This window comes from Falco biarmicus, chromosome 5 (assembly GCF_023638135.1).
Source record: "Falco biarmicus isolate bFalBia1 chromosome 5, bFalBia1.pri, whole genome shotgun sequence".
In the NCBI taxonomy this organism is placed as follows: Eukaryota; Metazoa; Chordata; class Aves; order Falconiformes; family Falconidae; genus Falco; species Falco biarmicus.
In genome coordinates, this window is record NC_079292.1 from 86,659,601 (window position 1) to 86,685,048 (window position 25,448).

Genomic DNA, 25,448 nt, shown 5'->3' on the forward strand with positions numbered 1-25,448 from the left:
CAAAACCATTCACCTTCTGATTGCTGATTCAGATCTAGCCCAAGTGAGATAGTCACAGAAGCTATAAACCTCCCATGGTGGCTTTGTGATTTGAAATTATTTTTTATGAATCTCAATCCACTTTGAGGCCAAGAACCAGAATCACAAATCCACTGCCTGAATGAGCATTAACCGACATCGCTGCACACAGGAACAGAGGAGGTGCCAAAAAGCAAACTGGTCCTGGAGACAGACTTCCCACCTTATCCTGGAACTGATCATTAAAAAACCAGGGTGGGTTCACACAAGTGTGGAGCACAAGGAAACGCGTATATATCCCATCTACTACACAGAGAACAAGCCAACTCACCTGTGGTCACAGCAGCTAGGAGCTGCAGCATTTACCTGACGTGGGAACTGGTTCTCCAAGACTTGAGCAGTCCTAACCTTCCCTAAAACTGAAAAGGTCTCTTATGGTGGGCTCCTGTATCACTTCAGAGCTGAGAAACAGGGAGGGTAGGAAGAGAGCAGAACAAAGCCAAGGTTTTCCATCGTCACTCCTGGGGAGGCAGCAGCAAGCCTATGCACTCCTTATCCCTTAAAATCCAAAGGCCCACAGAGCAGCTGCAGGCTTTGGTCATTCCTTGGTCCTTCTTTGCTTCACTTTTCCTGCCTAGGTAGGAGGAACAAACAAGGCGTTTAATTTTGCAGAAAACGAAATCTGAGGAGGGCTCTGTGGCACTTTTTATTTTATTTGGAACACGACTGATTAACAAAGCCATTAGCAAAGCTATTTCACTAAACAAACATCCTATAGCATAAACAAAATAGTGATGCTCAGGCATATTTCCCATGGCTCTCTCTTTTAGGAAGCATGAATCATTAAAATCACTTGGGAATTAGCTACTCCAGCTTCTTTCCTTAGATACATTTGCTAACCTGAGGCGGGTAAAGGTCTCAGGACCCAAGAGCAGAATTAAGTTTTTCCACTCTCTGTGCTAAATTGCAGCCAATACAAATTCCACCTTCAGATATGCACTTCAGTGCTTCGTTGTTACGTTTCGTTTCACACTTGTGATCTTTATTCCTCAGAAACAGGAAAAATGCACAGCTGACGAGCCACGTTTGCATGCAACTTGGAATTGTTCCTTCAGTGGCTGTTGCTTGGACGTGCACTTGACTATTCAAAGGCAAGTGAGGTGAGAAATGGAGCTGCATTTTAAATGGCCAAGTACTCCTAATTTTACACAGGGATTTTTGAAAGCAAGTAGTTCTCTTCACAGTTTTCAGAGACACCACTGGAAATATTCACGTACACAACAAGAAAAAGTTGGCGGGAAGCTCAGACATTTCCCCCTTCCTTTGCTCTTCATTATTTCTTTCTTCTTTTCCCTTTTTGTTAATAAAAGGGAAGATGCTTATGAATGAAAAATGAACAAGTGTAGGTTTGATGGTCTCTGTCCAAAATAAAAGCTTTAAGAAGGGGTAGCCTTAAAAGTTGTAAAGGATACTTGTAAATACATACACACATGTAAATGCTTTTTATCACAGCAAGTTCCAGTAAAATGTGTAAAAAATTCTAAATTTAGCTAAGGAGATAGTAGTACAGTTAAGTTCAGCTGATAAACTGGAAGAAGCAGACAAACAATAGCTAGTAAAACTATTAAGAATTTTTTTGGGGGAATCATATTTTATATGAATTTAAACTTAGGATCTGACACAGAGAATGATGACTTAATTTAGGAGTTTTAAGGTTAAAAATGCTGATGCACCGGGGCACTTCTCACATTGATGTGATGTGATTGTCACAGTCTGATCAGTGAATCCGGATGCTTAGGATTCTTGGTCTCTGTGGAAGCTCAGATCCTTCCTCGGAGCTGGTTTAGCTTGGTAAGTGACACGCTGGGCTTGCAAGCACTGGCTTTGAGCCATCTTCAGCGACTACACGCACATTGGAATCAGATCATCATTTTAGGTACCGAGTGACCCACAAGCTGAGAGTCTTTGCCAAGAGTCAGAGGATGCAGATATTTACCATGACATTCCCACGACAAGGTGTTCACCAGTATGGACAGTAACACACCAGTGGGGAAAAAAAAACAAACCAACCAAAAAAACCAAACAACCCTCTTCAGAAATTTCCTACAGGAGAAAGTCTCAGATGAAGAAAGAGTAGCCAAAGTGAAGATGTCACCACATACACTTACTAGATTTGGCCTTGACATGGTATCTGAACCTAGAGCAAGATTTGAATTTTACAATTAGCTTTACATGTCCCAATTAGTTTTCAAGCTGCACAGAAAGCTGAGGAAGTTCACTTTAGGCATATAAAAGGAGATAATAGTAAACTTTTGAAGGAACATTATAGGGAATAACGGTGCTCTGGAGGATTTATTTATTTACTAATGCAAACAGTACACACTGAGATAACATCTGGCAATGTTTATTACAATGAAATCCAATCAATACTTCTGTCTACTGCAGTATCTGCCCACAAAATAGTCATTCCGCCTGGCACCCACAAGCAATACTCATCTGTCTATCATAGTAGCCTTCGTCAGCAAAAAGGGAGGTTGTCACCTTAATCCTTCTATTTGAGACCCAAGAGAAGACAACGAATTACATGTACCCAGACACAAGAACCATGTGGAAAATTGAAGAGAAATTTAGAGAGAGATGCGGTTTGTAGCATGCATTGCAAAGAGCACACAATTCATCGCTACAGGATCTCAAAATGCAACAGATCCCAGATCTTTTTTCTCGTGCCTCAAGGAGTTTAAACTTAGGATGATACATTAGTTTTGCTGCTGAGCTACCAGGCCTTTTGTGGCATTTTAGAGGTACAACTAAAGGCAGAAATTTGATTTCTCATTTCCTTTAAGTCAGAATTCAGAAAGAAGTTACACTGAACCTTCCCACATAATTAAAAAGCCAAAAATACATTTGTTTTGAAAATTCTGTGAATTAGAATTTCCAAGTAAGCCCCTCCATCTTTTCTATTTCTATATTCACATTACTGCATGTCACTGTAGAAAAACTAGCAGTGTTCTGCGCAACGAAAAATGTCACCAAGCATTAGCTTAGTGCTTACCGAGCCTTCACCTTCCTTAAACCTAAGTGTTTCTTGCAGTCTAAAAAACTGATTGATGTGCAGTAAGACATGCATTATTACTTAAGATATCATGAAATTAGGCAAAAAATAACAAAAACACACAAACCAAAATCAATTAGTATTTTTCCGCCCTACTTTTAAAACCACTATAGTTTTGTTTTTGTTGAAACAGTCATTTCCAGAGAAAAATGATTTATCTCATTAATGTGACTATATGCAGAATAAATGTATATTTGCCCCTATTTAATTATACATTTTGCTGGCTCACTGTTCAAGGCATTTCTATTTGTAGAGGACCTAGAGGTAAAATAAGACCTTCTGTGCCACACCAAGTCCTGAGGAATGAGCTATGTTCCGAAATTACCGTGGTGATGCGTTACCTTTTTCCCCTAAAACCTTCTCTTTGGCGAGATAATTGGCATTGTAGTTACGAAGTCTGGAGAGCAAGGGGAAGGAATCTGCTTTGCTCTCGACTGGTCTAGATCTACTGGGCAGAGGAGAGCACATTTAGTTTGGCCATTAAACTGGGCAGCCACAGCAAGCACAGCACCACCAAGGATGCGACACCTATTTCTGTAATCTGTGTCAGGTAAGATCTGCGTTAGGATTTTTTGTTTAGCTTCTTACAGTTTCTTGCCCTCCACACCATCAATATCTTACTACAACCCAAAGGTCCTAATGACGTGGCCATTAGGAATGAACTGGCTAAGAATTCTAACAGAGGTGCTAGGTTAGCAAAGTGGTGAAGGACGCAAAACCAGACCTTCCAAGCACTGAAATTGGTGAAAATCCCACTAAAGTAAATGGAGGTCCTATGTAAAGGGCAACAGTACCGTCCCCCTTTACTATTCATTCATTGCTGTCAATTTAGCCACATGAATCAGTGCTAGGCTTGCAAATACAGAGGCTATTTGACCCAGCTTTAAGGGAGAAGACTGAGGTTTCAAATGGGCAGAACAAGCTCCATTATTTTTTCTGTACTTCAGCAAATACAGGCTCCATTCTGAAAGTTCGCAGCACTGAGAAAGTTCAGTGCAGGAGCTTCTGCTGGCACACCAGTGCTGCAGCAGACCAGAAAAGCACAACCAAGACGGAGACTGGGAATTCTACACCTGGTTTCAGTGCAAGCAAGAGCCCAAGCCCAGCCCAGCACGGGAGAGGTCTGCTGAACCACACACCAGATTTGTGTGAAAGGAGAAATTTACACAGATGTGGGTACCACTAGGTGTGCTTTTTTTATTTTTTTTTCAAGCACACTTAGTCTTTGAACAAGCAATTCCTATTCACATATACTACTTCTTCTAAAAACACCTGCGTTTCTGAGAGCACCTGTGTACACAAATTGACCATCTATTGTTTCTCTATTCTCCCACTGAGTAACTTGACCAAGTTTTAAACCAGCTTTGGATTAGGGCTATACAAGGGATGAGGCCTGGTTCTGCCATTCAGCAGCTTCAGCACTCTAAATTTCTTAATTCAAAATACATTTTCTTTAACAATTTGCCAGTTCCTAATCAGCTCCACAAAGGAACGAACTGTTTTCTAAGCTGGTATTAAAACTGGGCTAGACAAAATGGGAGAGGGTAATGATTTCTAACCAATATTAATAAACTTTCACAAAAGACGTCCAAACCGCCTCAAATGAGGAGATAAAAAACCAAAATAAACCTTCATTCAACCACTATTGGGCAAAATTATACATACGATAACTTTTACGTCCCTTTGATATTAAAGCAGAGTAAATCTAGTTATTTAAAAAAAATAAATAATATCTCTAAAATAAGCAGGATGTATCTATTTTCTCAGTGTAAATCCTTTCCCCTACATCAGCCCAGGGAAGTGCTGCACCTGCCCCTGCCCCTCGAGGCTGTGGTGACGGTGACAGCAGCAGAGCAGTTGGTGCCAGCCCCGCTGCAAGGAGCAGCGCTGCTGGAGAGGTGGGATCAGATGCACGTGTGTAAATGCAGCAGGCGTAACATAGCCCTCCCTCCGTAATGGGGCAGCTCAAGCTGCAACGCATCCTGGCTCCACCGAAAGGAACATGGAAGAATCTCACTGACTTCACCGGGGCCATGATTTCACTCTTACGGGTAACAGAAAACGGCCACGCTCAATACAGCAACGGCGTGCAGAGCTCTGGTAGGGACTGCAGGTGATACTGCATTTGCATAACCTCTCTGGGCACTACGAAGGAAACTTGCTCTGTCACACCACTCACCCGCATCCCTGAATTTTACGGGTTTCTAACAGCCCTGAGTCGCCAGCCCTAGGAAGCAGCGGTGGGCGGTCACAGGCAAATCCCTGTCCTGTTCAGACAGTGCGATGAAGCAGCAGCAATGAGATTCAGTGTTTCACAACGTGGGATATTCCAGGCTTCCTACCATCTCAACAGAGAAAAAGCAGGAGGAAAAGTCTCTTACCCTTTCTAGACTTCCATCAGCACAACCATGATTAATCACAAACGCAGCTTTAAGAATTAGTTCAGCATTAAATAATGAACACCTATTTTGCTATACAGTGTATTTCTTTTACAAATTTTTCTAGGTGTAAGGAGGCTTAAAGAACAACTACAGTATGGTATAGATACATTCTAAACATTATGACAGAGACGGTGTAAGAGATTTTTAGAAGTTAAATGCTTTTAAATGTAATTAAATCATAATAACTGTGCCCCTGACAGTCTGACAATGCAGGGACATCAGAAATGTTTTCCACCATCGTAAGGCACTGGAAACCTATGCCTATCCCATGTTGCTGAAAGGCAATTTCTATAGGGGGATAGAAAATGTATTTTAACAGCCGATAATTTCATAAGAAGTAAAATTTGCCTGGCTCATTTGGAATTTTCTGGGACAACGATGGCTGCAGTAAGGAGAAGATCCATTCTGTGTTTCTTACTGGTATGAAATGGTGCCCACAGCAGAAACACCGAGCCTTTAGCCTCCAGAGCTTCCCCTTGCTGCCTTCTAGGTTGCTCCAACCCGACAAGATTCTCCCCTTCGCCCTTAATCCATCCCAAGCACTGGATAAAGGACCTAACTCTGGGATTTTAATTCCATTCAGAGTCAAGCACCTAAACGTTACTGCGTCTAACTTTAAAGCTCCTAAAATATATTTAGACCTGGCCTTTCATCATCCATTTCCATAGCTCTGCAACAGTCTAAGACTACACATATGAGAAGAGAAGGAAGTTTTGAGAAGCCCAGAAGTTCAGGGACTATCTGAATGCAAGGCTTTGGTTCAGTACCATGCCAAAACCATACAGAGATATAAAATATTTTATATCTGTTATAGAGCATAATCATATATACTAGCTGTGATTACCTTCCCACATTAAAAATTCTTCTGAACTCTTGCCAAAGGACAGTCCCATGGACAAGGCAGGAAAACACTTGAGGTGACCATGACTGGTATCCCGAGGAAACTAAATATTTGCTAGGTATTTAAGAGTTGTACTAATACCTGAATATTTTTTTCAGCGCAGTTCTAGAGCCACGTGTGTCAACTAGAGCACACAGGAGCAAGACCACCACAGCTTAACAAAGACTGGTAACGCGAACAGCAGTTTGTCATGGCAAACAAATGTCATCTCGAATGGCAAGCACGATCAGAATAAGGGCAGATGTAACTGTAAAGAGTAGTTATTTTCTAAGCCACACACACACAGAAGCTGAGTAGTAGTAATGCATCAATTTGTGACATAGGAAGAAACACCAAACAGTATCATTTCTGGGGTGATTTGCACATGGCCAAGAGGCACCAGAACAACACAGTAAATAGCACTGGAGCCCTGGCAGAAGTAAAAAGCATAATCCTTTCCCTCCTGCAGGACTGAAATAATTACGAGGAATCAACACTCTTACATCCAGGTGCCATTCATAAGCATCAGTACCTATAGCAACCTTCCCTATTGACTCAGGGTTTTTTTGCTTCTAATCACACTGTATTGCCTGTCACGTTGATACACTTATTTAATTCTATACCCTCTTGGTCACCTGACTTCTGGGTCCCTCAGCATCCTCTCTCTGCATTCCTCAGGCTTGTTTGATGCCCCGACTGCTGCAATTTCCCTCTAGCTGTTAACTGCATCCAGGCAAAAGCTGTCATTTACACACGAAGTCTGCCCCAAAGGATGAACGTTTTATAGTTGTTTGCTTCAGGAATCCAGTATCACTTGTTCTGGAGAAGTGACAGCTGCTCAGACCTAAGAATGTTACTTGTGTATTGAAACAGGGCAAGAGACATGACAAAACAGATCACCCTCCTCGCTCGAAACCCTAATGAATGGAAAAAGAACCTGGGAAGAGATGAGAATTCATCCGCCTCTGGCTCAGCCTCTAACGTTCAGCAGACTTTCCCATTGGTGGTCTGATCTTGCTAACTATACACGCAGAAACTGTGCCACTACACCCTGGCTAAATGAACCGGGACTGCAAGATCATGACCTAAACTGGGTCATACGCAGAGCAGACACGCAGTGATCTGGTGCACAACTGCTGTCATTGCTGCTGGGAAACAGACCCCTAGTTCCTTGAAAAGGTTCTGCTGCTATGGGTCACAGGATTCTCGATTACTTATTGCCCGTCTTGAAAGAGATACCACTCTTCCATTTTACAAAAGATTTTCATTATTCAAAATTTCCATGAGAACACCACACGATGTAGAACGCAATGTCTAAGGAAACATTATGAAGACAGCTAAAAAACATCTGCCAGGGAAAGCAATGGGTTCAGAAAAATTGTTAATGCAGATTCTGACTCAGAGATGCCTTCAGTTATTACTGACACTAAAACATCTTGCAAAGCCAAATACTTTTCCAATGGCCTTTAAGAGCACAGACTGATCTGCCAAGTGCTCACTATCTCCAATCGGGCTATCTTGCTGCCAGCTCCTACAGGCTCCTAGCGGAGAGAGATACAAGAGAAGGAAGCAAGGAGCAAGAACTAGGTCCTTTTAAACCAAAAAGGCTATACGACGATTATGCACACACACAACAAAAGATGCTGGAGGAATTCTTTTGTCATGATGAAATACAGGACTGTTAAAACACATATTTGAAGGACAGCATTCCTCATAAGACTTCTGAAGGTCCTGCAGAGCGTGCACTGGCACCAAAGCCACAGACATGTCAACAGTGGAGCTCTGTAGATGATATATTTTTTAAAAGAAATAAATAAATCCTGTTCTCTCTCGTGCCAGTGGAAACGTTGAAAAAAACAGCAATTTTGACAGAACAGATCTAAGTATCTTCTAATCTATTATCTAGATGCAGGGGGAAAAGGCAACAAGAACCACCAGATCCTCTGTAGTAAACTTCAGAGCTAGACCACTTACACTAATGAAGAAAACAGACCAGAAAGTCAGGGTAACTTACATTCATCAGACTGCCCTACATCAGACTCTGGAATTTGCAATGATTCAGCGCGAGTGTCCTCAGGGACACTGATGTAAATATAGAATAACCACAATGCCTCTCCGTGGAGTCCCTCCCATCACACACTGGTTTAGCTGAAGAATTTCATTTCAGATAGGACAAAGTAAGAGAACCACGGCTTGGAAAAGGTCAGGTCTGTGTTTTCTATTTTCCTCCTGTAGCTTAACTGATGATCTCTCTGGTCTAAGATGACTTTCCTTGCTCAGTCGTATTTGGCCCTTGTTTTATCCTGAAGTAGACCAGCAAATGTTTTGATAAACTGAGTGAAATTTTTTCTACTTTCACCGTAACATCTTCAGGTGCTAAAATGCTGAAGTGTTTTACAACTTACTGAAGTAGCGCTACTTAGGGAATCCATGCTAATATTCCCATGCCTTTTTAATACCAGTGACTCACAACCCATACTCCTTTAGATATTAAAGCAACCACAAACTGGAGAGCCGTTTTCCTATCTTCATCTACTGTGGCTGCTGTTCTGCAAAACCAACTACCCATTTGTACACTACAACTGATGCCCTTAACAGAGAGACCTACGGCAACAAACAAAGCTTCACACAAGCCCTCCGCTTCACCCCAAAACCCAAACCTTAAACATTTGCAAGAAAACAAAGAGAGAGAGCAATAGGGACGTAATCGACAGTCATTCCCAATTGTTTTTTAGTGCCAAGTTGAGAATGGGACCAATTAAAACCAGCCCAAGAACTGACAAAATTTTCAGGCTGACCGGCTGCATTTGGAAATTTGCAGTTTTGTTAAGTGAAGATATCTTTCAAGGATGTTTACATGGAAATTCAGAAAACAGAGACAATCATCAGAGAACAGAGACAATTACAAAGCTCCCCATCTCCTGAGACATTTACCTTTTTGTAGCAGGCTTTACTCCAGCCTCATTACATATTTGCTCTGATCATCAATCCTATTTGCAACTTTCAACTGTCTCCACAATCTGTGTCAAAGGCCTTTGTATCAGACAATACCTGGAGTGTCTCCATTCATCCAAATTTTTAAAACCAGTAACTGAAACAAATCAGCATTTGTGCACTGACTGGAAAGAAACCATGCAGACTCACCGTGACTGAAAATCTGTCCCTTTGGTGTCTACACAACTCCCTCCCCTGTCCTCCTCTAAAAAAAGAAGGGTCAAAGCAAAACGCTGGCAGTCCAATGAAATCTTTGAAGAGACAGTATGGTTTCAGTTATGAGAGGATGGAAAAATGAGAACCCTGGGGATCTTTTGGGAACATTAAGCTTTATTAATCAGGAATGTATTAGCCACATACCAACATTCCCAAACGGTATGCTGAATGAGAGAAACGCCAGGGAGCAACAGAACCCATCCAGGCTGGGCTTCTGCCTCATGGTGAGTTCTAGCACACCCCAAGAGACAGTTTTCCAAGCCGTTCCTTAAAGAGGAAACCTCCCCTGCTTCCACAGTACCTACAGGTTGTGCATCCCCGCGCTTTACAGCTGATATAGTCAGAACATGGTTTTTAATATGTAACTTGGTAATTTCCACTGCTTGTTGAACTGATTTCTCTATGTCTTTCTCCCAGTGGATATGAAGAGCAATTAATCACTGTGCTCCTGATTATAACTTTTCACTCACTAGAATATTTTTTTTTCATATTCTCCTTAACATACAACAAAAGCAACACTTACAGAGGCATATAACGCCACTTAGGGCTCCTACGGATCCTCTTGCCCCTGGGCCAGATGATAATCAACCAGTTTCTGCTTTCTCAAGAATTTTAACACTAGGACTGCTTCTGCCTTGACAAACATTTTTGACCTCTCCACATTTCCACTGGGGTTCCACAGGTAGAAATCAGGGCAGAATTTATCCCCGCGAGTTTCTGGATTAATACCTTGGTATAGGAAGGGGAAAAGGCAAAATTAATTCTCTTTGTTAATGCTAACAATACCTCAGTGACAGTCAGCCCCAAGACACAGATCTTTGTTAAGAGGAAGCACACTTCCATGCTCACGTCACATTTGCACGTCTTATCCAGCATAGCTTCTACACGTCAGTATCTTCTGCATCAAAAATACCCCCAAATCATCAGCTTAATGAACTATTGAGGCTTTACGTTTTGTCGGAGGAAGAGGAACTGGGAATTTGCAGCCCATCTTAGACATGAAATTCCAGTGAAAGAAGCAAGTTAAAGGAGGGCAGGACAGCTCTCGTATCTATGGGGAACCATGAGGACTCGTGCTGTAAAGAACACAGCAGGGTAGCGTGTTTGTTGCTTCAAAACTCTTCCTTCATTTAAAAGCACTGCTGTGATGGACGAAGCCCTTCCCAGCCCCGACATCCTGACGCTACACATGCCGCACGCACTCTGGGATGCCAGCTTACTGTGTCACATTGGCTTGGGTTCTGCCTGTTCCTTCCCTTATGCCTGCAAGCTCAATTGAACTTATGAAAATTCAAACTGTCTTCTGTCTGTTTCATACATCATCAGCAAACAATCACTAGACAAAATGAATTTGCTCTCTGTAATTTGGAGGCTACACAAACGTCTCTGCTGTATAATACAAAAAAAGGGGAAATAAAGTTTGGTATGCAAGGTTAATTCAGCATGGAGGAAAGTAGCAGAGAAACAGACGGAGAGAGAACACGAACAATAAACTACTCAACAGTGGGGAGAGTGACATGAGAAATACTTCTGTAAATTGGAGTTGGCCTTGATACCTTTGAGTGATGGAATTAAACAAAGGCACAAGTGAGTTGTGAAAGATCACCCCCATGAGTGGCTGTATCTCCATCCCTCGTGATTTGTCTACACAATATACTTATTAATAACAACAATGGTTACTAGTTCTCCTCTAAGAGCTTTGCAAACACAAACTCAGTAACGTTCACAGAGCTGTATCAGTTTGAACCAAACTGAAAAAGCGATCTGCTGAACAAGGCGCAGCGAGGTTAAATGACTTGTCCAATGCCACTCAATGAGCCAGCATCCATTAAGATGAGAGCACTGGATCTCTTGGTCAGTAATTAGATCACAAGGCTGCGTAAGGCTGAAACCTCGACAAACCTCTCTGTTCACAAAAAATAATGTGTTGTAGACTTCTTATTGGCCCTAGCTGATGGCAATGTAACTAAAACCACTGCTTTCAAATCACATCCAGTGCATCTCTCTTATAGGTTTCCAGGTTGTGTGTACAGATTTTTTTTTTTCTTCCGCACACAATAACTTAATCCTATTTGGGGTTAGTTGTAAACAGCAAAGTACTTAACCACATCCTTGAAGTTAAGTAATTGAGTAGTCCCATGGACCTCAATGAATCTACTTGCCTATCAACCCACACAACTTCAGCACATAGCAAAACACAGCCAGAGTACCCAGCATAGGAAGAATCCAGCCCACAGACCTTTCCCATTTAAGAGCATGCCTGCACTGCATTTAGAAAGCTGTGTTTTTATGCGACTGCCTGCCAGAAGTTCACGTGTTGTGAATTTGTACTTTCTTCTAATGCCATCTATCAAGTCAAGCATATTTTTATATTAGCCGAAAATTTGGCCCATCTTATATTAAACAGTTGCTTTAAGGGATATCCATACCCTAAAACAAGTTTTCCACCCTTCAATTAAAGAAACCAAATTTAAACAACAAACCAACCAACCAACCAACCAGAAAATTACCAGAGCGTGGCTTGCCTTTCCTCCTTGCTGTTTGCAGGTTAATACAGGAAAGCCATACCGGGAAGTTCACTTTATTAAAGATCTTACAATTAGAAACACCGGTTACAGCGAACACGCATAGGAAACAAAGGAAATCCTGAAGGTGTACTTTTCTCTGTAAAGGAGGTGCCCCCATTTTTGTTGTGCCCAGTTACGTGTTACATGGACACAAGTACAGACAGAATCACATCCTCATTTTACCCCATGTATCCATACATAAAAGTCCCTCCACCTTGTTCTTCTGTATTCCAGAGACAGGCTGTACGCCAAGGCAAGGCTACAGAACTCAGGAGCTGCTATAAGTTTACAGGTGGGGTATTTTTTTTTTTTTTTCCTTTTGGCAAAAGGAAATGACACAAGATACTCAAGGATTAGAAAACCGGACATTTTACTTCAAGGAATGGAAAGAAGAACTGGGCAGAACAGACCAGACTTGGGGAGTCGTGATCCCACGCTCTGTTCCCAGTTTGATCACCGATTTACTTGGACCTTGAGCAAGCTGCTCAACATCTCTGCCTTGATGTGCTCGTCACCATTGATTAAAAAAAAAACAAACCTGAAAATATTTCCTACACATGAGTTTTCTACTTGTGTATTTATGTCCCCTCCAAAGCCTAGAGTCTCATATAACTAATCCAAGCCCATTCCAGCCAACAACAACCATCAGGCCCATATATTGCTACCTGGTGTTCTGCCCTAGGGCTGTCCGTGCAGGACTTACTGACCATCTGGATCCTAAGGATTCAAGGAACTTGCCTTAATTCACTCCTCATTCCGCTGCTGCATTTTGGAAAGAGAATTACTTCTACTTTCCAACAAGAATTCTCCTGGTTGTTCAGACAAATCAGCAAGACAACTTTGAAATTCTGTACTCACAGATTCAGAAGCGTTCTCCCACTCTTCCCCCCAACTCTTCCCTTTAAACTGCTGCTGGACCCAGCAAATCCAGGAGTGTTTTCCACTCCGCTCGCCAGTGTAATTGCAAGGTTAACCTCTGGTGGCCAGGGAAGCTGCTCACAGTCAGGAATGATGAGCAGAAAATGTTAAATACCATTCACTGGCCACAGCCTGCAGTTAATACACAATATTTAAGCAACACAATGGCACGGCCCTTGCCAGTAATGTAAAAACACGATGGAGTTGAGCCAGAATGGCACAATCTGCCTGCCTGAGTCATGCTTGGCGCTCCGTGCTGGAAGGGGCACGCATTAGCTGCCCACAGTGTACCGTACCCCTCAGCTAGATTAAAAGAAATCATTAAAATACAACTTTAAAAAAAAAAAAAAAAGAAAGGGGGGGTGAGGGGGGAAGGAAGGGAAAAAATTCCCTTGTAATAGTTAAAATATTTTAACACTGAAGTAGAAAAGTACCACTTTGGAAGAAGGCTCTGGATTTCATTACAGGCTGCACATTTTGATCTTAAACAGGAAAACAAACCGACTTTGCTTTGTAATATTCCACAGCTTTGTCCTGTCCAACTAAAATCAATTTTTTCCTCCTATATACAAGCTCCTGGATTTTTATTCCTATATTATTTCATTAAATTCAGAGTATCTCGACCGACTATATTTTCCAATCCTCTTTTGCGTGCCTGTTGTTCAGCCACTGAAGTTCCAAATCTTAATTATTGCCCCAAATACATTAAATAAACAGATTCTAAATAAGGGTACATCAGACCGATGTACAGTCTGACTTGCATTTATGGAATAACTATGCCCTTAGAAAGAGACGCCTTTCTTTCTGAGAGACGTCAAGACATTATTTTGGCTGTTTTGTTGTGTCACAGCACAGATGAATGAGGCATTTCTGCCTTCACCTACACCCCAAAGCAGCTGAACCCCCCTGTGATGTCACCAAGAAGTTGCTGGGTTTTTTTTCTTGTATAAAGGAGGATTTATTATGACATCACAAAAAGAATAAACTGTATTTTATGCTATAATGAATCTTCTGCTACTTTCTGTTATCCCTGCACCAAAATGCAGAAACCCTCACTGACAAAGCGACAGGAACTGTAAGTCAACAAACACGGAGATGCACAATATTCCCAATAATATTCAAAACAAAGCAGAAAAGAATGATCTATTCATGTGTCTGAAATTAAAGATCTGCAAGATGTAAGTTCAGTTTTAATTTTTAAATAAAACATCCTTTGAACTTCTATAATCTCATTCAAGGGGACTCTGACCTTTATCCAAGCCCAGCTACTGTGCTAACACTTTGGATGCATATAGAGGAAAAATATGGACAAAAGGTACTGGAAAAGCTTTTACTTACAGGAATGCAGTGCAGCTTAATCTTTTTGTTTTTAAGGTGCAGTGATTTCAGCATCTACAATGTAACTTCAGGCAGTCTGAAAAGAAACAGGTTAAAATCTCTTTCAGTTATAATTGGTATTTCAGATTTAATTAAAAATTAAACTTTCATAATGTTTCACCATCCAAAGCAATGCATTATCAGTCAAGCGTAGCCTTTTTTTTTTTTTTTTTTTGTGTGTGTGTGTTAAAAGAAGCTCTTCCCAGAGTAGTTTGCAATGAAAGAAGGGGGAAAAGGCAATTGAGAGTAGCAAAATATATTTCTACAGCAAAAGATCTCTGAATAACTTGGAAAGAAGCCTTCTGCCACTTAATTTTAACAATCAACCTTATACTAATTAAAAAAAATAAGCATCACAATTAAAGAAGACAGAAAAACACCATCACATACCAACGACTGCGAGGGGAAAAATGTTAATTTCAGCAAAACAAGGACATTACTAGGACCAGAACATACGCACCAAAAGGGAAAATATGGTTTTACATAATGCCAGCCAACAACATTTTTTTAAAAATTCGTTCTACAGCATGTAGCACTTTCAGACTGTTGCATGGAGGAGCAGAGAAAGACAAGTTCAAAAAGAGGAAAGCTGTTTTTAAAGTGTACAAGGCAAAAGGTCCCTTGCACCTTTTGTTAAGGGGTATGAAACAGCTACTCCATAAAACGGCAAGGTTTCATACTGAGTAAAATAAATGTCATTTTACTGTGCAAAACAGATGATTAAGAAGTGGTAGATGCAGACATAGCATTTGAACAGATGCAAAAAAAATATTTTTTTTTTTCCAAAATGCAGTTGGAGTAACAATAAAACTCCAGGGGTTGCACCATAAATATGAGTTTAAATGTTAGACTGGAGTTTAAAACCTGTGGTTTTAATTATATCTAATTATAAAGGCTCTAGAACCAGGAGAAATGAGAACAACAAAAATTATTATTAATAAATTAAAACAATTTTGCAGTAAGTTGTCAGGATTTGGCCTCATAATAACAAACCATACAGCAACACACACAGACACATACAATGTACCAATGATTCATCAAAGGAACAAATCAGAAATTGATTAAATTTTATTTTTAAAAGGTGACAGCAGAACTTGCCTAGTTTACCCCATTCAAAGTCAAAGCCACTCTCCACCAGCAGCGTGCTGACGGAGATCTGCAAATAAATCCTAGGTGCGAATCTAATACTGATTTGGAACGTCCCACAGGCTGGGGGCAATTCCTAAGTGAAATTATTTCTTTGTTCTCCCCTAAGGAAAAAAAATTAACCCCGTTCTTCAGCCCTCAGAGTTACATGAGCCTTCCCAATCCTTCCCCACAGATGTTCAGTAAGAACCGCGCTGCATCAGACGAGACAGTCACACAGACACGTCCCCACACACGCGTACGCCACAAACAGGAGCGAGCTCAGCACCTTATTTTTAGGTTTAACTTTTCCACCCTCTCAAGATCAGAGCTATGGAAAAGCAGGAGGCAAAGGAGAGAGAGAGCAGGGAAGGGGACAGCACAGCAAGAATTATCAAATCTTACGCAGAACCAATTCTGGAGCATTCGAATGAAGGAAGAGGAGCCCCCTGGCAGAGGCACTGGGATGCTGCTGCCACCAGATAACCTTTATAGGCTGGGATGAAATTTTTCTTAAAGCAACCATTTCAGAAACGGGTTTCTCATCCTTTAGACAATCTTTCTATCAAATAACTCTCCTTCTTTCTCCTGATTGGCATCTAGTAAGATAGACAGAGGAGCAGTGGAGAAATCCAGGCAAAAGGATGGTAAGTCCATCAGAAGTAAGCAACCGCAAAACTGCCAGGTAAGTGGTAACAGCTTCAGCCTCTGAACTGCCATTTCTTTCCCTTCCTTCCCTTCCAAATTTACCCCTTTTCTATCATCTTCAGGGCTGTAGCACTGGCTGGCTGGCAGGGAAGGAGAGGGGCAGTGGTATTTGCAATCCAAAGCTATTTCTTTTAATGAATGCAATGAAAAACTGACCTCAACTGAGAAAACAAAGAGCATTCACTGAGGGTGAAATGTATCCCCGTACAGAGAGCCAGCGCACAGGCTGCGCCGCTGAAGCCCTATTCCGATGACCTAAATAGGAATAAATTGGTGCACGGACTTCATGGCAGTGAATTTTGTCCAAAAAACCCCCACTTTTTTTGTACAGAACGAGGAAGCGTTTAGCCCTCTCCTATCAAAGCACAAAGGTACAGCACCCTCTCTCCGTGCTGGGTGCCATCCTGACGACTGCTCTTTGGTGAATTTTCCTAGCAGTTTGAACCCAAGCACATTCTCCTGCTTGGAAAGGAGAAGGGGGAATTGCAACATCTAGCATTAGTGTGCAAGCTCAGCACCAGGGCACAGTGCCGGCAGATAGAGCGGCCCCTTTCCGCAAGGCGGGGGCAACCGGCACAAGCTACAACCCACCCATTAGAAGAGATGGAGCCTCAGAAACAGCTTAGAGCGTGTTCACTGCCGCCTTGAAAAAACTTCAAATAAATAACCGTAGTTAACAGAACACCTGATATACGACACGCACAGCCAGAGCATCTTCAAGAGCTATTTCGGCTACAAGCTGGAGTTAAACCAAGAGCAAAACCTACAGAAAACCTCATTAGACTCAGAATACCAATCCCTGCCACTTTAGTAATATCTTCCTTTTACAAATCGAGAAACCTGTGACCTCGAGATGAAATGACTGACAGGTGCGTACGAGCAAGAGGTAGAAATGGAGGCAGCATCTTAAGCAGGACCCCGCGTTCCTGTGCACAGGTGAGCACGCTGTGGGGCAGGAGACTGTTCTCCGAAAGGACTGCCCTAATCCGACGGGGAAAGCAAAGACAGGGCTCAAGAACAGCCTGTGAACTTCTGCTTGAGAGAGGCTCAAGAGCTGGAATTGCAAGAATGAGGAGTATGTCAGGTCAGGAATGAGGTACACGAGTAGAGTCTTAACAGGAGAGCAAGTGTCAGCTCTCAGTGAAGGCTTTAAAAACAAATATCAGAAGGTAAACATGTTTCACTTTGCTTTCTCATGATTCTTGCTTGCCAGAAAGTTTATGCAGAGCCTGAAAACTGTGATAGCACAGCTACTGGCTGTACAATGACTGAAGTTCATTACCAATATTCCATGACTTGTATGGCACCTGACCATACTGCGCTGAACATGTTTGTGGTCTAGCCCCCCACTTTCAAAAGAACCGCGTTCATTCCATCTAAAAACTGAAGAGAAGAAATAAAGTAACATTTGTCATTGGAAAACATTTCAGAAGATATCAGCTGTCTGCAATCACTTAGCACTAAGAAAGTTCCATATCTGTAAGGGTTCGGTTTTCCTTGAATACCTGAAGTCGGCTGGAGCAGGTTAATGAGAATCCTATTCAGTTCATTAGTTATGAGGAGAGGGAAGGCTAGGAGAGAATATAGCACAACATTCATTGATACCTTTTGAATTTTCTACACAAAATGTACAACATCAGTCAACTGATCTTATTCAAAGTACTTGCTCGTATCATTGCTCTCACTCCTGGAACTGCAAATCCATGGATGAAGCAACTGCCACAAATAAATATTCACAGAGAGTAAAATACTGATGTTCTAACTCAGGACAAAACTAATCAGTAATATTAACAAAGACTTCTTCAACAACCAGGGAAAAGGGGGGAAACCAACCCCTAAAAACCCCACCAACAAAAAAATGAAAAAATCAAGCCCATTACTTTCAAGAGAATTTTCAAATAAGCTCAGTGGCCAGTCAAGAGGCCTCATTCCAACTTCAGAATCCAAGTAATGACTTAGGATATGGCCCAGATTCCTTTCTGGCATTTTAAGTTTGAAAACATTAGCAGAGTGATGGACTAATTGTGTCACAGAAATCAGAGAGGGAGGTCGATGCTGTACAGGCTCCTCATCTAACAACAAAGCAGCAAACTTTGAAATTGGAACCAGCACAGACACATCAGCACAATGCTCTGTCTAGGCTCATCAGTAATGCAAAAGAACAAATCTTATTAACATAGATATAGCATTACACTACTGCTTTTTTAAGGTGAACGCACTTTAGTTGGTATTAGTTCTCTATAAACAGGTTTATTTAGTCACCATTCTCTTGTCTTGAAGAGACAGAATAAAAAAAAAAAAAAAAAGAAAGTAATGCCTGTGCTTAAAGAATCCTCCCCAAAAGGAATGTTTTCCTGAATTGAAGATTTTTATACACTTTCAAAAGTACACAGGAGTTTTGGTCATTTCCAGTCGTGTTTGAACTCATGGCTGTTTGTATGGTACGGCAGCGCTGACCCGGGCTTCTTCCTGGCCCTAGGGACTGGGACTCAAACTGGGGTCACCGGGCTGCTGATGGGAAAACCTGGGGTTGGTTTTTTTTTTTTTGCTTTAGTAGAACAGGAGCAGAGGACAACCTACAGCACTGTGCTGGGACAAAGGGTTCCTGCCACTGCAGGAACAGACAACAGCAGACCGAAGGTCTCTTTGTCAAAAAGGTAAATCTCCACCTGTTATTAGTTCACTGCAAGGCTGGGTACCCACAGAGATTTCATCCTCCTTACGGTATTCGTCTTTGGAGTTTACATTCCCCAGTGAAGTCTGTATCCACTACAAATTTTAATTTCCAAACCATGGCTGTTTCAGCTAGAAAAGCATTTTAATTAGGAAAAAGGTGTATTTTTGGCTACTTTTCACACACCTCCCACACCCCCAATAGTGTTTGAACTATTTTCGTTCAAGTATGAAAAATACTGCCTTTGGGCAAAGACTAACACTCCGTGAAATCTGGGTTTCAGAAAGTTAGAGACACTCATCTGAATAAAAGCCATCATGCATAATCCACCCTAATGGTCACTTCCAAACAGGTGCCGGATGCAATTTCACCGCAAGGACCCTGATAGCTGTTAAACATGTTGGACCTCTCGGCAGCACCGTTCACCCCTCTCATTTATTCCTACTGCCAACCAAGTAAGCAACAAGCACTTGAGAAGCCCAGCTGTGAACGCACATTAGAAGCTGAACTTCTCCACCTGCTGAAGAGTTAGTCTATCACTGCACTTAAGACCTGACCTGGACTCCTAAAGTGCAGTTTAACTGGTAGTTCTGCTATAGCCAGGTGGGACCCAGCATCCTTCTAAACACCTCTTGAAGCTTTCCTCCTACGCGGGGGGTGACGATGGTAATCAAGCTGGCTGCTGAAAACCATGATATTCCCCATTCCAACTGTTTTCTTGCACAAGCTGTCCCTAGATCCTGTTTATGTTCCCAAGGAACAGGAACAGCGACAGCATGCAGCTTTCACGAGGCCTTGCCCAAACAAGTCTTTCTGTAAAGATACGGCTTTTTTGTGAAGCAGCTCTGACGCTGATATTCTTCGAGCATCTCTTGGAATACAGCTTGAGGACTTTGCTTATGCCCTTTACAAGTTATTGTAGCACATAACCTTCTCCCACTTCTTTTCAAGGTTCACAACGCTTTGATCTTCCCAGCCTCACCGCTCCTGGTGAATGGTATCATCTCCCATGGCTCAAATTATCTTTAGCGCATAAAATGGTAATACCTGTTAAGAAGCAGGCTCTATCACATAATCGCAGCAGAACCATCCCATTTATTCCGGTTTAACACAGAAACTTACATCGATAAATGCTTCGTTGCGATGGGTATTTCAGTGCAGTGACAAACTGCGTGGATAGAGGAAACGTGGCGGACATAATTTGTTTGGATATTAGCGAGGCTTCTGACACAGCACCACATAGGAAGCTCATAGAGAGGCTGGAGAATTATGGTCTGGATAATAATACAATAAGGTGGATAAAACTGTCTGACAGACAGGAAGCAATGAGTTATTAATCAATGGCATTAGATAAGAACAGAAAGAAGAACGTACTCTGATGCCAAGCAATAGGTGCTAGGAAAATTATCATTAAACAGAATCATTAAGGACGAGAAAGGGAATGTAAATATTGACAGCATCCAAAACTGATGTTTCAGAAATAAGAAGTGTTATCAAACGTGAAAGGAATCAAAATTCTAAGATCCAAAAAAAATGGAGATGTGCGTGAGCCAAAATAATGTGTTATTTAATGTATCTCCAAAATGTAAAAAAATGTTATAAAAAAACCCTGCTACACAATTTGGTTTTGAACTCAGAAATACAAGGTTTTCACTGTGTAAGCATATGACTCTGTCATGTTACTCTGCACCAACACGGTTGCTGTGAAACTGGCTCCCCTGCAAAGCAAAGTGCAATAAGAACTGCAGTTACTGTGGCCAGGGAAGATCTATTGGCTTATTATCTTAAGAGTAAGGATATTACTTCTGATAATTAAAGTATTTAAAGTCATCACATTCAACACCCTTAAATTCTCCTTTGGAAACAGGATCCTCCTGCAGTTGTGGTCCTGAATTTCCACTGCCCCGCGCAGTTTACAGCCGTTCCGTTGCTGGCGCTCTCTCTCACACAGGAGATGAACATCTCCCCCCCGAGATGCTGTGCACGGGTACCACCTGCAGTGTGACGGGCACCGCCCCCCCCTCGTGTCCCCTACAGGTCTGCCCCACAGAAGTTCAGTCTGACCCCTACCTATGAAGGGGCAAGATCTGGGATGACAGGCGATATACTGAGGTGAAATGAAAAGCCACACGGCAGCACACATATATTTCACAGGACATGTGGCAGAGAAGATCAAAGTGGTAAATCTTTGTTTAGAATTTTAAATATCCTTCAGCGTTGAGCAATTAAACATGGCAGTGGAGTATTTCAGAGAGAAACCCAGCAATACCAGCAAGACATGAAGTTCACTATATCCTGCCTCTTTCCATTTTACTAATCCTGGAACTCTTCCTTTCCTCATACGGAGGAACGGGTCCCCAGGCACCACAGCCTCAGCTTATCCAGCTGCTCCAACAGTAAGGACAAAATAACTTTTCTTGTCCTCCACCTTGTAGACAGCAGAAGCAAGCTGAAGAAGTGAGCACTGGCTGCAGATTTTCAACCCTAAGAAAGTTGTCACAACTCTTACTCTTGACTTACTGTGACTGGTCCATTGCCTTGTGCTCTGACATCAGCAGACCCAGCTCCTTTTTGAGATCCATCATCTATATTTTTGGGACCTTTGATCTTCTGCCAGGATGTACAAGACTCTACCCTCAGGCAGCAGCCCAACCCCACCTCCCTGACCAGCACCTCCATCCCTCTGCCCACAGGGTAAGAGCCTGCCTTCCCTTGCTCACACGCAGCGCTTCCATTCCCCCTCCTCTGCCGCAGAGAGGTGGGATTAGGCTGAAGGTCTGACACTCCTCTCACACGAGAAAGACAAGGAGGGAAGCGGCACCAGCACAGAGGCATGAATTTGCGGTTCTAGTTGATGCCAGAGGAGTGGAAAGAACAAGGGGTGGCAGCAACACCTGCTGCAGGTCTCCAGAGCACCATCAACAGCCAAGTGTGGCTTCTGGGGCCCTGAACATGTTAGATGGACAGGAGGTCCATCACTGCTTTGCTACCCTAAGCAAACAACTACTTTGTCCACATAAAGTAGTTTTTAAAGGAGCTTTCTGCCCCCTTCCTTTGGAACTTCCCTCTACAGGGCTACCAAGGGGCTTGGGAGGAACTTGGGATTTTGACACAGGAGAAGGAGCACGCTACCTTTTAACAGAAAGTACAGCTAATAGAAAGTGGCATCAGGACTACCAGCCAAGTGTGGACTTCTTATCAGCAGGTGCACCTCAGGTGATATCAGGACTCTCCCAGATTATGCACGCACCGAGCGTATCCCACCGTGTGCAGAAGCACAAATCCATGCACTCTTCCACTTAGGCATGTTCTTTATTCTTTTGCCAGCAGGCCATTAACCTGAAGTCCAAAATCAGCTTCATCTTGCACAATGCCGTGCCCAAACCATGCCCAGACGTTTCACATTATTTCAGTTTATGTAACCGCCACATTAAGCTCCCGGCCCAAGGAGGATACTGAACAATATCTCATTGTAAAGGCTATTGAGATTCAATATTACAGGGACAATGCTACCAACCCCCCCTCAACTTCATTAATCTCAAAAATCATTGGAAATTTAATACCAGAGGACTTTGAGACCTTTGGACTGTATTGTAAATCTGCTGCTTAAACTTTTAATGTAGTATCAATGCAAGCTTTCACATATTTCCCAGTAACATTCATATACATATAACTCTTGTTTAATTAGACATCACCCTACAAGAAGTGAAAATCAGACCAAGCTGGAACTATACAAAATTCAGGGAAGCTCAGTTCCTGCACTATGATTTGGCAATGCTTTATTGCAATTATTTTTTCCCCCCCCTCGGAAACAATACAGAAGAAGAGACTATATCAGCAGTGATTCAAACTGATCACTGTGTCAGCACAGGAAATAATATTTTGGGGAAAAAAAAGAAAAAAAAAAGGAGAAAACAGTCTTCCATTTACTTTCAATATTAGCAAAAACAACAAAAAGCTTTTTTTATATTTCTAGTCACATCCTGCAAAATCTCGCTAATAAAGCAATAGCATAATTATGAGATAAGTTAAAATGGATTTTTAAAAAGAATGGCTACTTTTGCTGGAGACAAAGCGTATCTAAGTACGTTGCAGGACTGGATTCAGAGACCTCAGCATCTTTTCAGCCTAGTCCAATACACATTACGTTTGTAGTTATTCCAGGGACCCTGATCTATAGTGTATACACCCCTAAATCTATGCAATATTTATCTCTGCTTCAAATACGTAAGATGAAGAGTACACATGAGGTATGAGCTCAGGGCTTCTGCAATGACTGAACCATTCAATGTGCCAAGACTAGAATTCACTGTCTCCATTTGCACCAAAAAAACCCCAAACTCCCCTAAGATACAATGAAGTATTATTATTAGAAAAGTAAGATTATGGAACAGGTTGAATACCCAATTTATATTTTTAAAAAAAGGTAAGATCGAATGCACCCCCCTGGTGGTGAACCAAACTACAGAACTGAAACTGGTATATAATTTTTTAGCAGTAAAAGTATTCTAACAAAGATCTATGTACAGCAAAATACAAAATCAAGTTCCATCACTTTACCACTAGCACCGGGCAAAGGACTACAAGACCATATGCTAATTATATTCTGGGTAAAGAAGAACAGTTCAGATATGGAATCGGTAACTAGATTTCTAATAAAATAACAACTTCAATCTTTTTCAAGTCTTTTCCAAAATACCAGAAGTGATTAGAACACATTATGGACCAGTCACTTGCCAAGTTTCATGTTTGAAATCAAAGCTGTTTTAAAATTCCCCGAACAACAAAAAAAGCATTTCAAAACTGGTAACATTCAGTCATGGTGATATAAGCAAATACCAGCCAATCTGAATCTTGGAACATCCTTGATCTAATGCCTTTGTGTTGCCACTAAGCCCAGAAAAAAATATTTCAGGCCCAATTGTTAAGCCAATGAAAATAATATTCGCAAATAAAAAAAGGATTGTGTACATATTATACAACTAAACTTTTTATTTCTTCAATATAACTTGATGGAATTAAAAGCAGAAATCCTTCAAGACATTTTGTCTTCGTAACAGCGATGTATCCACATTTACCAGAGATGAACCTGCCTGTGATTTGCACGGAAGATCTAACCCCCTCCTCCTTCCCTCCTCTGCACCTCCCCCAGAAAAACCTCAGCACTCCTGAACCCTACAAATAACTACACAAAGCGATTGGGTCTCTGGTGGAGGAGCTGCTCGGTTTCTTTCATAGGCTGAGGAAACCTATTTTGAAATAATGAGGACCAGCACCACCTCACTCCCCCCCCGCCCCAGTACTAGGCAATGCATAAGGAACAAAATTTGAACCTGTATCTTCCACGCTATAGGTACTTGCAAAGCACACGGAGCCTGCCAGGAAACAAAACACCAAATGCTATGCCACTCTCTGGCTACTTTTTTTAAGTTTTTTGCCCATTTAATGTATGCACGCAGAATAAAGAAATATGGTACGAAGCCACATTTTAGGGCAATAGTTTAAAAGAAACAGAATGAGATTCTAGGAGTTACATACACCTATAATTTTGCATTATGCATCTGTACATACTAACAGAGACTATTACATAAAATACTGCATTATTTAATGCCAATTGGAGGGAGGCTTGCTTTCAATTACATGTAGTCAAATGTTCCTACAATCAGTTGGTACAGTAACTGGGCAGAAATTCCCTAACATATTCAGCCTTTCCTCCTTGAATCTCCAAATCATTTAGAAACACACTTTCTTTTCCATTAAGAGATACAGCGATGCCAACAGCAGCCGCGTTATTCCCCCAGCAGATCTGGAGATGCTGGAGCAGAACTCAGATGTCCAGCCGCCGGGTCCTCTGCTGGAAGCACCTCTGTGCAAGACTCTCCCTGCTGCCTTCTCTTTTAGCTGAAGTTTTTACTCTTTAACAATGCCCTACGACATTAAACGGCTTTATATTTCCTAACTGTGACCGAACCTCACATTTGGGCAAGAAAGGAACTTTCCATCTCCCGAGCTATAACTCAAACCAGCCCAGAATTTTATGTAGTCAGCAATCTCCTCTCTGTCCTCACTGACTGCAAGTCTGCATTAATAAAAAATACCCAGTACAGCAGGGCCATCATGTTCACAGAGACAAAGATTTCCCTGATGTACTGAAAAATGCTTCTTCCACTGGTGAATTACAGGAGAAAAGTTGTTTTTTTTCTTTGTTCTAAGCCACACTAAGCCCCAAAGGAGGAAGTCCTACACAGTAAATGTGTACAGAACTATTTCCTACCTCTGCAGGCTGTAGAAAATCCCACTGGGTTAAGATAGATGGTACCAAGGCCACTTAAAACATATTAGCCTATTAAATCTGCATTCCCTTATTGTTCTTAAAAATGTTAACAAAATGTTCCAGGCCACTGTTTATTTGTAGGGC

General features: G+C 41.7%; 1 protein-coding gene across 7 annotated transcripts in view; it reads right to left on the reverse strand.

The window, feature by feature from the left end:
• Positions 1-25,448, reverse strand: part of ZBTB20 (zinc finger and BTB domain containing 20) — a 519,609-nt gene that overhangs the window by 333,385 nt on the left and 160,776 nt on the right. For all 7 annotated transcript variants that reach the window (XM_056341444.1, XM_056341443.1, XM_056341442.1 and 4 more), the window contains one exon: positions 14,485-14,560. The gene's annotated coding sequence lies outside the window, so the exon portion shown is untranslated. The remainder of the gene's footprint in view (positions 1-14,484; positions 14,561-25,448) is intronic.